The sequence below is a fragment of the Papaver somniferum genome, chromosome 9, assembly GCF_003573695.1.
Source record: "Papaver somniferum cultivar HN1 chromosome 9, ASM357369v1, whole genome shotgun sequence".
NCBI classification, from domain to species: domain Eukaryota; kingdom Viridiplantae; phylum Streptophyta; class Magnoliopsida; order Ranunculales; family Papaveraceae; genus Papaver; species Papaver somniferum.
In genome coordinates, this window is record NC_039366.1 from 143534791 (window position 1) to 143549468 (window position 14678).

Sequence of the window (14678 nt, forward strand, 5' to 3'; positions counted from 1 at the left end):
AAAAGGCTCAATCTTCCTTAGCGCAGCAGGAAGAACAGACTAATCATTTTAAGAGTTTGGCGGCATCCCGCGAGGAGGCCGTTGGTGTTGATTCTAAAGAAGTGAATCGTCTATATTCGTTGTTATCCCAAGCCCACCAGCGGACGACAGTTATTATGCATAAGGCTCGGTGTCAATTGGCTGAGGAGACAAACAAGATGCTGGAGAAGATTGAGCTTGGCCTTAAGACCGAGCATGGCCTCGTGAAGAGCTATCCGTGTCGCCCAGTACCTGCCTCCTTTCCTGGCTCCTCGGGACCCTCATCTGGTGGGAGCGTCCCTTCAACTCTTCGGAACAACCCTGCTGATGGGGCGGCATCATCTAAGTAGAGACCGCGGCATCATTAACCTTCCGTTAGATTTTGCTAGTATTTTGTAAAAAGAATATTTTTGATGTGTATTTCTTGTATTGACCTTGCCGCTTTTTGTAACCAACCTTTATGAAATGGATCATTTTTTTGATATACCTGCAATATCAGTTTGTTGTTTATTTTAAGCATTGTGAGGAAGGACACTAAAAACAAAAGAAGAGTTTTTTAAGTGTTTGGGTGCGATACCGAAGGGAGGTACCTTCGTGATCGTCTTGAGACCTGTCACCCCGCTGGCGAACCCTTGGCCAGAGGATTCCCAGACGGTGGGGGCCGAGGCAACGTTCTAGGATATGGGGTTAAAATATTTACATACACCCATTCCGTCGACCCGTTGCCTTAAGATTGGTTGGGTATCTCTTTCTGCTGGGTGCCTTCCCCCTGGTCTTACACTTATGGACACTGATGGGGGAGCCCTGAGATATTGTAGATTAACTACTTTCCCCAATATTGTTGATAGGTTTTGTTTACTTGAATTTTAGAAAGCTTGTTTGATTGATAGGTTGAGGCCTACAATTCCTCGTCCAGAGATAGAAACATGTAGAGCGGTCACGCTGCCTTCTTCTTCTGGTCTTCTTCACGCAGATGCAAAGCTGCGTTGATCCTATGGGTAATATGGTTTAAGCCACTTAGCATTCCAAGGATGCCGGAGGACCTCGCCTTTCAGATTGCGAAGGTAGTAGGAACCGTTTCCCGAAATATCGTGTATTATAAAAGGTCCTCCCCACGTAGGTGCTAACTTTCCCCATATCTTTTCTCGTTGATACTGTGGGATTGTTCTCAACACATACTGCCCCTCTACAAAATTTTGAAGCTTTACCTTTTTGTTGTACTCCCTTGCTAGTCTTCGTTGATAATTTTCCATCTTCTGCAATGCTGCTTCCCTTCTTCCTTCTAGATCGTCCAATCTCTCTAACATCATGTCTATTGTGAGATTTTTCTCCCATGCTTCAGTCTTTGTGGTTGGCATGAGGATCTCTGTTGGGATGACTGCTTCAGCTCCATAAGTGAGGAGAAACGGGGATTCCCCAGTGGCATATCTTCGTGTTGTTCTGTATGCCCATAACACATTGTGCAACTGTTCACACCATCGCCCCTTATGTTCGTCTAATTGTTTTTTGAGGATAAGGTCGAGGGTCTTTTTAGTGGCTTCCTCCTGTCCATTGTTTGAGGGTATATGGGGGTGGATTTGTTCTTCCTTATTTTGAAAGTATCGAAGAGCATGTCTATGTTTTTCCCCTGTAATTGCTTTCCATTATCGGACACGATTTTTGCTGGTATGCCGAACCTGCAAATGATGTTCTGGAATATGAAAGTAAACACATCCACGTCTCTGATCCTGGCTAAGGCTTTAGCTTCCACCCATTTACTGAAGTAGTCCGTGGCTACTATCAAAAATCGTCTTTTCCCTGATCCTTCGACGAAAGGTCCGACGATATCTATGCCCCATTTTGCAAATGGCCACGGGCTATCTATAGAATTTAACATTGTTGCCGGCGCGTGGATCTTTTTGGCGAAGCGCTGACATTCTTCACACCGTCGGGACATTCTTGCGGCATCCTGTATCATTTTGGGCCAGTAATATCCTTGCGTTTTTGCTTTGTCGGCTAGTGATCTCATGCCGCTATGATTCCCTGCGTCACCATAATGGATGTCGTTTAGAATTCGATGCCCCTATTTCCGGGATAAGCAACGTAGTAAGGGTCTGAGGAAGGATTTCTTGTACAGGACCCCATCTCGAAGATCATATCTTCCTACTTTGGGGAGTATTTTCCTAGCTTGTTTAAGGTCCGCGGGTAGGCTTCCCTTTTCGAGAAACGCATGGATCACCATTCTCCAATCATCTTCGTTGCTGAAGTCTTCGTCTTGATTTGCTCTTGACAGGATATTTTCTTCGTCAAAATCGTTATGGATGTCTTCTCCTACCTGGTCTTCGATATTTTCTTCCACTGTATCTTGATTGGTAACGAAGGATAATTGAGATGCAATCGAAGGCTCATATACCCTTGTTATTTTAATAGCCTCGACGCTTTTGTCCTTCAGCATGGATGATATATATGCTAGGGCATCCGCGTGCCTGAGATCCCTTCTGCATAAGTACCGGAACTTGATGTTCGGAATTTGTGATGCCAGTGTTTGTACCAAGGCCATGTAAGCTGAGAGGGTGTCATCGTACACATTGTACTCGAGCCCTATTTGCCGTATGACAAGCTGCGAATCACTTGTCAGTCTTACATCGGCTACCCCCATCTCTATTATTACACGGAGGGCATGTACGACTGCCTCGTATTCGACGATGTTGTTGGTATGCTCTTTGAATTCTAACCTGAGTGCCTGTACAATCCTTTCTCCGCTTGGGGTGGTGATGACAATGCCTATTCCTGCTCCTTCCTTATTTTTGGAACCATCGATGAAGACTTCCCATTGTCTTTGACTCGCGGGTTCGAGGATATCCATTGGATCCTTGCTTTCTTCCTCGGCTTCTGGTATTCCCTTAATCTCTTCGTCGTTGTCCAGGGGGAGGTCTGCTAAGAAATCCTCCAAAACTTGGGATTTTCGAGAATGTTGAATTTCATGAATGATGTTGAATTGGTCCAGGTGGGTGTTCCACTTGGCTATTCTGCCCACTTTTCCCGCGCTTTTGAGGACTGCTTCCAGTGGTGCTTTGCATGGGACCCGGATGAAGTGAGTTAGGAAGTAGCACTACGGGAAAAAACATCATTGACGACACAAGATAAGAGTTGCAGTACCCCTACGACAACTCCATTTCATGCATTTTGGAATGGGGGTATTGTGGAAAGTCCAAGTTTTTCTACAATGGATGACAAGTGTTGTAAAGGGTGATGTGATTCATGGTTCGACAATAGTTTGTCAATGTTGTGATTCTCTTTTGATTTTTTTTGATAACCTAACACAACTCTTGCTTGTATTGTAGAACAATCATGGACAACATAAGTATCATACCGTAGAAACATATACAACAACAATCACCAGTATTATGAATAATATTTGCACAACACTTGTATGAATTGTCGAACTATCTTGGACAGCACCTGGTTATGTCGTAAAGACATTTTTCACAACCTTTGGTATGTGTAGTTGAAATATGGAATACAACTCTTATTAGGAGTTGTGTGCATAAAACTATTTTGAAAAAAAAAAATTATAGCTGAAACCGAATTGCATGAATTGCCGAAAGTATTTCACATTCACATTAACATGCCAGTGTAGCACATTTACATTCATTCAAGTTAACCTACCACTCCAATTGCATTACCTAGCTAACTTCAAATCACCTTGTATGAAAGTGTGTTGCGCAACGAAAGAAAATAAAATGATAGATTCTTTGAACATGACTAAAAATATCATATAAATCGTAAAACACAGATATTGGCCTTCCCTACAAATATGACAGTAGCATACACGTTCCAGTATGGTAGTCTGGGTTACATTGCTAAATGGAAATGATCCGTTTTTGCTGCACACTCTCTTCTTGGTAAACCTAACACCGATTATGATAAACATAGTGGTAGATGATACCGTAGAGGCACTGGCTTAGACATGAAGTGTCGTAGTTCTCAACGAAAGCCTATAGGAGAAGAGTGTCATTTAGCAATACAAAGTAACAGCCAAAATTTTATAATACAAAGTAACAGTCAACCTAAGAGTGTCATTTAACAATACCTTACACTGAAACTAACCTTTCCAAGTCTTAGATAGGGTTCACCGTTAGGTTGTGGACGGGGGATGACAATATTCATCAATGTACCTGCAATCGCAAAATGTACGAGTTAGAAACAAATTATTCTGAAGGTCCAAAAGTGTAAACTAGTGGTTTAATTGGGGCGTGAAATCAAATATTTCCAAAGGCTGCGAAACACAAAAAAAAAACAAAATCTCGAATATGAGAAACAAAGACATTAACTTACCAAATTTTCCACCTTCTACCCTCATATCTTCCAAAATATCTTCATACTCTTCATCATCTTTAAGCTCATCTGCAGTAACCACCTCTGTCAGGCATACGACCTTGGTAGCAATGCCACCTCCATTACCACCACCTAGACTACCTCCGGTTTGGAACAATTGCCTCTGCCAAAGAAAACAAGAAAACTCATTAGTAAAGAAACAAGAAAAGATATCAGTAGAAAATATTTATATATTTATTGTATATACTGGAAACTAAGAAAAATATAAAGTGTGTTCCACTAACCTGCCACGCGACCTGTAGTTGTGCCTGTATTAAGACGTTTCCTGCTCAGGTTTTAGCTGAGCGGTGCCCAGGTTCGCTCGTCTAATAGTAAGAGTTTTATCACCCATTTAGAGAAGCACAAGCAATATCTGTAACTGAGAGATCCTAGTAAACGTAGAAGGCGTATCCTTTAGAGTTCCTTGTTTCCCTGTCCTTCACCAGATCGAAACAACGAAGGGGACCAAAAGATTCAAGCAACTCTCTAATCTGTGCTTTTGTGAAGTAATATGGGAGCCCAGTAAGTTGCTTGCATATACAGAAACAACATGTTAAAAATTCAGCTTAATCCGATATATGGATAACCATTGAGAATAGGTTGTTCAGGATATAAATTCTGCAGAACGTAGTCATAGATTATGCAATCTTGGCAGTAGTAAACAGGACCTGATCATCATGCAATTTTTACTGTATATAAAGAGATGGATAACTATTAATAGCTAAAGGATTCGCATATAACTGCATATACGAGGTTTTAGCAGATAATGAAGATATATATCTGTAAACTTCTCTAGGCCAAGATATGGTGGTTACCAGTTAATTACTGGGCCAGAATTTATTCCACAGGTGACCCTAAGCATACGTCTATTGCAATTGTCCATATTTTCTTTTGAATACTAAACCTAAGTTTGGATTAATCCAATTCACCATAGCCAGAAATGTACTCAAGATACAGAGCAAATAATGGAGGAATTCAATGATCAATAGGAATCAGAATTTTCCGAAGAAACGGGAGAAAAAAATTGAACATAGTAATCATGCAACATAATAAACCACAAGACTAGGGAGATGCAGCACTAGTTCACTAAACTTCTGAAGACAGTCTTTCCCCGACAAAATCTCTCTTTTCTTAAGCGAGAAAAGGTAAAAAATCAACAAACAAGACAAGTGATATTTTAGTTAAAAACATACAATCAACAAACTCCCAAAAACCTTGAAAGAAAAAAACAATTAGAAGCTTAGTTTCACTAGCATACAGAGAAAATTTTGAAAAATGCCAAAAGTTTGTAACAAGTTATACAACACTTGAACTGACATAGGGGCGGAACCAGGATTGAAGACTAGGGGTGGCTTGGAAAAATTTATGCGCACTTAAAAAAAAAAAATTGCGATGGAAAAAATAAAAAGAGGATTACCTATTCAGTGACAACTGCATGCATATTCAGTGACAACTGCATGCATATTCAGTGACAACTGCAGAGTTCCCAGCAACTCTTTCTGAGCTTCTTTAGGTATAGGCTTGTAAAACCCTTCCAATTTTCCTCGTTTGAGTTTCGATGGTGGACTGCGAGTCGGCATCGTACCCTATCCCCTGAAAAATTCAGTTGTTTCAATAATAGATTGATGATAAAAATGTAAAAATTACTAATTCAAATTACAAGCTTACCACTAACAGAAATAAGCTGGACCAAAGATGAAGTATAACTCTAGTCTCTTGAAACACTAGAAAGGGTGTGCATGTCCAAAAAAAACGAACTTGTAACTTGTAAGAACAAGTCTCTACGTTTGGATAATATTTATGCTCGACTGTTAGGTTTCAATTCTGGCCTTCTGGGCTACCTATTTTGGAGGCTTAATGAACCACATGAATGGTAAAGACCACAACTAATGATTCAACAACAAAAATTAGATAAAAAAATTGAATCAAAGCTCAACTCTCCCCGCCATGTACCTCAATTACACTAAAGACTGGATGCAAACCATAATCAAAGCTAAAAATAAAAATTGAAGATAATTGAAAAGATAAGAAAACAAATATTGAAATCAAAACAAGCAAAATTGATGAAGAAATTGCAAGATCTATAAAGTGATGATCGTAAAGAAGAAGAAGAGATGGAGATCTTACGAGATGAAGAGGATCTTTGATATGTTTAACAAGAGCTGAACTACACCGATTATCTCTCATTCCATCGTGTGTATGATGTCTGTAAATATATTCGTTCTCCATACTACTAATTCCACCATTTCCAATCTTCTTCAAAAGATTTCTTCTTCAATTTATCGACCAAATCCTCTTATCTATCTCTAAATCCACTTTCACTCTGTTCTGTAATTTCTGTTGTTGCTTCTGTTTCTTCTTCTTCCACCGGCATCTGCTGTCCAATACCAAAATCCATATCTTTCATTTTCTTTTACTTCTCTGAATGATTTTATTATTATTTAGCATTTGATTCACTACCACCAATCTCCTGCAACTGACTAACCCATGACAATCAACATCAAAACCAATTTGAACTGCGGCTCAATCTTAACACCATCCAACCCAGTTCGAAAACCCCTGTCCTAACATTCATCTACTCCCCAAAATTCCTGTGTTTCTCTTCACAATTCCACTTCTATATCACCAGATTCAACCACAGATTCAACCATGGCAGTAGCAGCACTTGTTCTTCATCATTTCTTTCTAATAGAAACAGATCCAAACCCACGAATCCATTTTCACTATCAATACCTGCATAATTTTTTTCATCTCTCTTCTCTAATTCTCTGAGAAACTGCGCCTCCATTTCCTTACCTCTCTCAACATTGAAATCTAGGGTTAGTTTTTTCTCATCTTAACATTGAGATTTAGGGGTGTTTACTTTTGTTTTGATATCTAGGGTTTGAAATCTACAACTTCCATAAGTTTATTTACATAGAGAGTGAGCGAAAAAGAGATTCGGTGGTGGCAGATGAGGTTTTTGTGAGTTTGGGTTTTCTTTTGTGAAGATGAGAGGAAGAGAAAGGCAGAAGATGAGAGAGAAAGATTAGAAAAAAATGAGGGAAGTGAGAGAATATTTTTTTGACCATTTTGTATAAAAGAACTTACGGTGATTAAAATGTTGTCATACGGATCATGAAAATCAATGAACGGTGAAGATTTGATTTAAGATTGTCATACAGATCAAGGCAAGTGTGTTTTCTTTGTGCTTTTTCATTGTGTTAATACAAACTCATGTTTTTGGTTTAATTATCAACCTTCAACATGAAAAAAAATCCAAAAAAAATATTAATAAATTTAGGACATTGTTATCGATATTCTGATATAAAAAAAAACCAAAAAATGTATAAGAATGAATCGGGAAAATGAAAAATGAAATCGATAATTGGTGGGTTTCTTTGTGTTTTTGTGCTTTCTCTTTGTGCTTCCGGTTTGAATTTCGACTAGTCGCATAGGTCATGAAGTAATTTTGACAAGTCATCCAAGTCATGAAGTAGCTTTAGTTCACACTGGTAAACTCAAGTTATAAGATTACTAGAGATGGACCAAGAAGCTTCAAATGTGGTATAACAACATACAAACTTTGAGCCAAGAAGCTCCGGGAGGGTTCTGACTTCAAACTTAGCATGATACATAATAGGAATCGATAAATATGAAGCTCAATGTCCATTCGAACTTCAATTGTGATATAACGACATACAAACTATGAACCAAGAATCTCTGGAGGGTTCTGACTTTAAACTTACCATGATACATCATCGGAATCGATAAATATGAAGCTCAGTGTCGATTCGAATTTCAAATGTGGTATTACGACATACAAACTATGAACCAAGAAGATCCGTGAGGGTTCATACTTCAAACTAGTCGGAAAATTCGTAAGAACGATGAACCTAACCAATATTCATAGGTAGGATTCCATGGAATATTCTCTGAAACCTTAACACAAACCTTTTTCTGGTGACTTCGAGAAAGAAAGTGGCTTCAAGCTCGAAACCTTGACTACTATAAGTCGGAAACTTCGTAAGAACGATGAATCTAACCAGAATTCATAGGTAAGATTCCATGGAATATTCTCTGAAACCTTAAAAAAACCCTTTTCTGGCGACTTTGAGAGAAAAAAATGGCTCCGAGATCGAAACCTGGTCGGGAGTTGACTACTACAAGTCGACAACTTCGTAAGAACGATGAATCCATCCATTTACAAGTAAGATTCATTTGGAGTATTCCCCGAAAACTTAAAAAAATCCTATTCTGGCATATTGTATGCATACCCTGGCCCCGAAATCGTAACCTGGTCGTGAGTGGACTACTATAAGTCGGGAACTTCGTAAGAACGATGAATCCATCCATTTACAGGTAAGATTCATTTGGAGTATTCCCGGAAACCTTAAACAAACCTTATTCTGGCATATTGTATGCATACCCTAGCCCGAGATTGTAACCTGGTCGTGAGTGGACTATTATAAGTCGGGAACTTCGTAAGAATGATGAATCCATCCATTTACAGGTAAGATTCATTTGGAGTATTCCCCGAAACCTTAAACAAACCCTATTCTGGCATATTGTATGCATATTATAGCTCTGAGATCGTAACCTGGCCGTGAGTGGACTATTATAAGTTGGAAACTTCGTAAGAACGATGAATCCATCCATTTACAGGTAAGATTCCTCTGGAATATTTCCCGAAACCTTAAAGAAACCCTATTCTGGCATATTTTATGCATACCCTGGCTCCGAGATCGAAAACTGGCCGTGAGTGGACCACTATAAGTCGGAAAATTCGTAAGAACGGTGAATCCATCCATTTACAAGTACGATTCCTTCAGAATATTCCCCAAAAACTTAAACAAACCCTATTCTGGCATATTGTATGCGTACCCTGGCACCCATACCGAAACCTGGCCGTGAGTAGACTACTATAAGTCGGAAACTTGGTAAGAACGATGAATCCATCAAAATCGATAAATATGAAGCTCAATGTCGATTCGAACTTCAAACTTGGTATAATGGCATATAATCTATGAACCACGAAGCTCTGAGAGGGTTCTGACTTCAAACTTAGCATGATACATCATCAAAAATGATGAATATGAAGCTCAATGTCGATTCAAACTTCAAGTTCGGTATAACGACTTAAAAACTATGAACCAAGAAGTCTGAAAGTTCACAAAAACGATGAATCCAACCATTCACGGGTAAGATTCCATAGGAATATTCTCAGAAACCTTAAACACACACAAATTCGTCAACTTCGAGAAAGAAACTGGCTCCGAGATGGAAACCTGACCAGGAGCGGACTATTATATAAGTCTGACAGTTCGCAAAAACGATGAATCCAACCATTCACGGGTAAGATTCCATAGGAATATTCTCAGAAACCTTAACACATACAAATTCGTCAACTTCGAGAAAGAAAATGCCTCCGAGATCGAAACCTGGTCAAGAGCGGACTACTATATAAGTCTGAAAGTTCGCAAAAACGATGAATCAAACCATTTACCGGTAAGATTCCATGAGAATATTCTCAATAACTTCGAACTTCCGGGTTCACGAATTTGGTCCTGGAAAAGTTTTCGGATATTTCTACCCAATCTCAATAACCCTAAGTTAGTGATTTAACCCTTTTTTTTTGCAGAAGTAAGAAAAATTCTGTAGAAGTGAGAAAATTTTGTCGTATCCTTACGACGACTTTTCTTAAGAGTTGTGGAAGGTGATGTATTTAAAAAAAAAAGCCAAAACTTGTGAATGGTAAGGATGGTTGATGATCTAGACTTCCATGTAGTAGATTCATGTTCGAATCTCCCCTCTAACCTCATTTTTTCCAACATTCTATATTTTTACTTCAACAACACTTATAAGTGTTGTTATACGTTTTTATTAAAAAAAAGAAAAAAAAACCAAAACTTGTGAACTGTAAGGATGGTTGATGAGCTAGATTTCCATGCAGTGGGTTCATGTTCGAATCTCCCCTCTAACACTATTTTTCATCATCATATTTCGGTATTCTTCAACAACTCTTGTGAAAATTGTGATAGGCTTAGTCACTACTTTTACGGAACAAAGTTGTTATAGCTAAATGTCGTCACAACTCTTTTGCTTAAGGAGTTGTCGTTTGTTTCCTTAGCGCAACCCCTTGTTTCCTAAGAGTTGGCAGTGATGATATACGACAACTCTTCCTATGAAACCAGTTGTAAAACGTAGGACTTTCTACGATGTTTAGCGAAGAGTTGTAAATCTCCAGTTGTAGATGTACATTTTTCCCGTAGTGTAGGTTCTCAGCTTTTGAGTAGCCCATACCAATGCTAGGATAAGTTGTTCGATCTTTGTGTAGTTCCTTTCCGCATATCTGAGGGTCTTACTAACGTAATAGATAGGTTGGTCTATCTTCGTATTGGTTTTGACCAACACTGCGCTAACTGCGTCTTCTGTTGCTGCTATGTATAATGCCAAAACCTCATCAGGATCCGGCTTCTGCAGGATCAGAATTGAAGCTAGGTGTTCTTTGATTTTTTGGAAAGGCTTCTTCGCATTCTGCGGTCCATTCAAACTTACTCCCTTTTTTGAGAATATTGAAGAAATGTTTGCATTTGTCCGAGGATCGGGCAATAAATCTGCCCAAGGCTGCTATGGACCCGTTGAGCTTCTGCACTTCTTTTAAATTCTTCGGGGATGGCATTTCTACTATGGCCTGAATCTTCACTGGGTCTACCTCAATGCCCCTTTTTGTTACCAGATATCCGAGGTGACACCGAAAGTACATTTCTCTGGATTCACTTTCATGTGATGCTTCCTCATTGCTTCGAAGATATCTCTCAGATCCTGGTGGTGATTTTTGCGCAGCTTACTTTTGACGAGCATATCGTCAACGTAGACTTCTAAGGTACTACCAATCCATGGCCTGAAGATAGCATCGACCATTCTTTGGTATGTTGCCCCTGCGTTTCGAAGTCCGAAGGGCATTCTAGTGTAGCAATAAAGGCCATGCGGGGTGTAGAACGCTGTGTGTGGCTGATCTTCTTCTGCCAGAGCTACTTGATTGTATCCAGAATGTCCATCCATGAATGACAGTTCTTCATATCCTTCTACGCTTCCACCAGCTGATCTATGCTTGGCAGGGGATAGCTGTCCTTTGGACATGCCTTGTTGAGGTTAGTAAAATCGATGCATATCCTAACCCCTCCATTTTTCTTAGGAACGACGACCATGTTGGAGATCCATGTAGGGTACTTGACTTCCTTGATGAAACCTGCGTCTAGTATTTCCGAAGTTCTTTTTCCACTGCCTTATGATACTCCGGTGCAACTTTTCTATTTTTGCCTGAAGGGGCGTGCCTGGTTTGATGCGTAGCTCGTGTTGGATTACTTTGGGTCAATCCCGGCATATCTCCTATTTCCAGGCGAATACATCCGCGTATTCTTTAAGTAATTTGGTTAGAGAATCTTCTCTTTTTCGTCCATTATGGTCCCTACTTTGATCATCTTGGTTTTCTTCCGTTCCTATGTTGATTTCTTTTACGGGCTCTACTGGCGTGAACACCGGCTTCGGTCCCCGGACTGGGACGTTCTTTGATTGCTATTTGGTATGTTTCTGTCCTTCGTTGGCTGCTGAAGTATTGTCTCTGTGTTTAGGACATTATCATCTTTGTCAAACCCCTTCCTGTAGTTTCCTTGAGGAACAGGTCTATGGCCTTCTCTTTCGCTGCTTCTTTATTTTTAATTCTTCGGGTTTTTCGCTGCTCTTCTTGTTCGTTGTTGATACGATCCTGAGTGGCTTGGCAACTCTTGCAGAGACCCGATCTCCCTTGATTTCCATTACTCCCTCAGGTGTAGGGAATCTGAGATATTGGTAGTAAGTTGCTGCCACTCCCTTGAGTTTATGTACCCACTTTCTTCCAATAATGGCGTTGTAGGGGGATGGGGCGTCTACCACGCTGAATCGTGTTTCTACTTTCATGGGTCCGGCGTTAACTGCAACACGATGTCTCCCAATGGCTTGTGGGCGCTCCGTTGAACCCGTAGATGGTGTAATAAGAGGTCATCAGCTGTTCTTCATGGAGCTTCATCGTTTGAATGCGTCGTAGAATAGAACGTTACTGAGCTTCCCCCGTCTATGAGGATCTTTTTGAGGTTACATCCAGCCACTGGTAGTGTGAGGACCAGGGGGTCGTTATGGTCTTCCATATCTTCTTCGATATCTTCAGCATCGAAATAATAGGTGAGTCCATCCACTCTTCGTGCTCGTCCACCTCTATCCCATCGATCTTATACAATTCGCAGCGGTCCTCGAACTGCTTCCGTAACCTCTTTCCTATCTGTGCTGTAAGTGAGGGCCCTGCGGCTTCAGAACACGAGATGGTGTTGATTGTGCGGTTCCCTTCTGGAAGTTGGACTGGCTTGGTTCGTTTGGATCTATCCTCGGCGACATCCTTTCGTATGTAATGTTTGAGCTCGCCAGCATCAATCAATTTTTGGATCATTATTTTGAGGTTTTTACATTTTTCGGTCTGGTGTCCGTTGAAGCAGTGATATTCACAGTAATCTTTAGACTTCTCGGTTCTGGGGCTGTTTTCCCTTAGACCATGGCCACTCCAGTTTTCCCTTCCTTTGATCTCTCTCAGGATCCGAGCATAGCTAGCATTGAGCTTCGTGTAAACTTGATCTTCGAATTTTCGGTCGTTTTCGTCGTTCATCCTTCGTTCCTTCTGTCTTCGTGAGGCCGTTCCACTGAGCAATTCCTTTTGGCCCCATTGGTTTGTTCTGCTGAATTGGTACGGTGAGACTCTGCGGGTACCCTCGGGTTTTCACGCTGGATTTCTTCAAGACGAGCGTGCTTTTCAATAATTATTCGAAGATCTCCCTCTGTCTTAGGCACGCTTCCATGAATCTCAAAATAGTGGACTCATTCGGTCTAATCCCCACTTGTAGCAGTTGATACTTACCACGGGTCCACACTTCCTATGGCTTGGCAGATCTTGTGCCATCTGTTAGTGTATTCCCTCGTGGTTTCCTTGTAGCCAATTGCCAGTGAAAAGAGCTTATCCATTCCGGTGTTAACAGCCTTGTTGTACATGTAAGTTCTTAAGAACTTTTCTGCGAGTTGGTCGTAGGAGTGGATGGAATCTGGCGGTAGATTATCAAACCAAGACAATGCTGATCCCTTCAGGCTTGATGGGAAGTATCTACAGAGTACGGCATCGTTCTGACTCCATCTATCTAAGACACGGTTATAATACCGAATATGTGCAGCGGGATCACTGGATCCGTCATAGCATTCGAATGTCGGGACAGGGCATTTCAGTGGAATAGGGGTGTTGGCCAGGCGATGAGTAAGGGGAGTGGAGTTAGCCTCTCTCATGACCTCTTCTAACCTTCCCCCGCCTTATCTACTTTTTAATTGCCTGATCTCTGCCATCATTTCATCACGCATCTCTTACATCGCGCGGTGGTGCCCTACGCTATTCTGCTCGTGATAGCCAGACTCTCCGTCGTTATAATCCGGGTCGGATGCGCTACTTCCCTTAGACGCGTTTCCATTAGCTTCTACGATGACTCTTCGGTCTCGGTTTGGTTCTGGTGCCTTTGAATTTGCTTCATCGAGTTGTTGGCTTGTCTTTGTGCTTAGGGCAATCCGGTCTTTTAAATCCTGGTTTTCTCTGGCCAGCAGAGCTACAACATTTGCGTAAACCTTCTGGCTCTTCTTCAATTCTTCGAGCTCGGCCATCAATCGATGTGATTGGTTTTACCCCTGATTGGGAGTCCCAGCTCGTGCTACTACGGCCATGGTGCCGCCTTCTTCTATGGTTTGCACCAAAGGTGGGGGAGGTTCAGCTTCGATTGTTGGCATTTCCAAATCGGGCGGAGTGCCCATCTGCGGTGTTAGAGCCGCCGGCACATTTTGATTCTGCTCGTTTGTTGATGGTATTCCGAAGGTTAGAGGGTGCACGGGTTGGTGTGTTCTGGATTCATCCACCCTTTCTTTTGGTTGGTGAAATTGATACGCAGCAAAAGTTTTGCTGGCTTCCGCAGCCTTTGGGGTTGCCGCTGCCGTACTATACTTTGTTGCCGCTGCTCTGAGGGCCGCGGCCGCAACGGAGTTAGCGTTCATAGGCGAAGTGATTTCCGCAGTGTCCTGCCTCTGACTGGTCATTTTGGTTTTGTCTCCTTTCTGCTTGCTCCGGGTGATGACCGGGGTTGTCCTTGGTGCTTCCTTTGACGAGGCTTTGGATTTTCCAGCTTCCTGCATCTTTTCCATCGTAGGTCCTTTTGTCGTTTTCATTCTGCACAAGGGAATTTCAAACAGCGAGAAACAGAAGTGTCCAT

At 41.2% G+C, this 14678-nt stretch overlaps 1 long non-coding RNA gene across 3 annotated transcripts; it reads right to left on the minus strand.

Annotated features, from left to right (window-relative positions):
* Nucleotides 1–3569: 3569 nt before the first annotated feature.
* On the minus strand, nt 3570–7407 carry LOC113309159. 3 transcript variants are annotated; one of them, XR_003340409.1, is made up of 6 exons: nt 6502–7407; nt 5792–5967; nt 4620–4865; nt 4336–4498; nt 4091–4175; nt 3570–3995 (listed from the first exon to the last, which is right to left on the minus strand). It is a non-coding gene; the product is annotated as an uncharacterized LOC113309159 (long non-coding RNA). The 3 variants fall into 3 exon arrangements; XR_003340408.1 differs by having other exon boundaries at nt 4108–4175; nt 4620–4904; XR_003340407.1 differs by having other exon boundaries at nt 4620–4904.
* Nucleotides 7408–14678: the final 7271 nt, after the last annotated feature.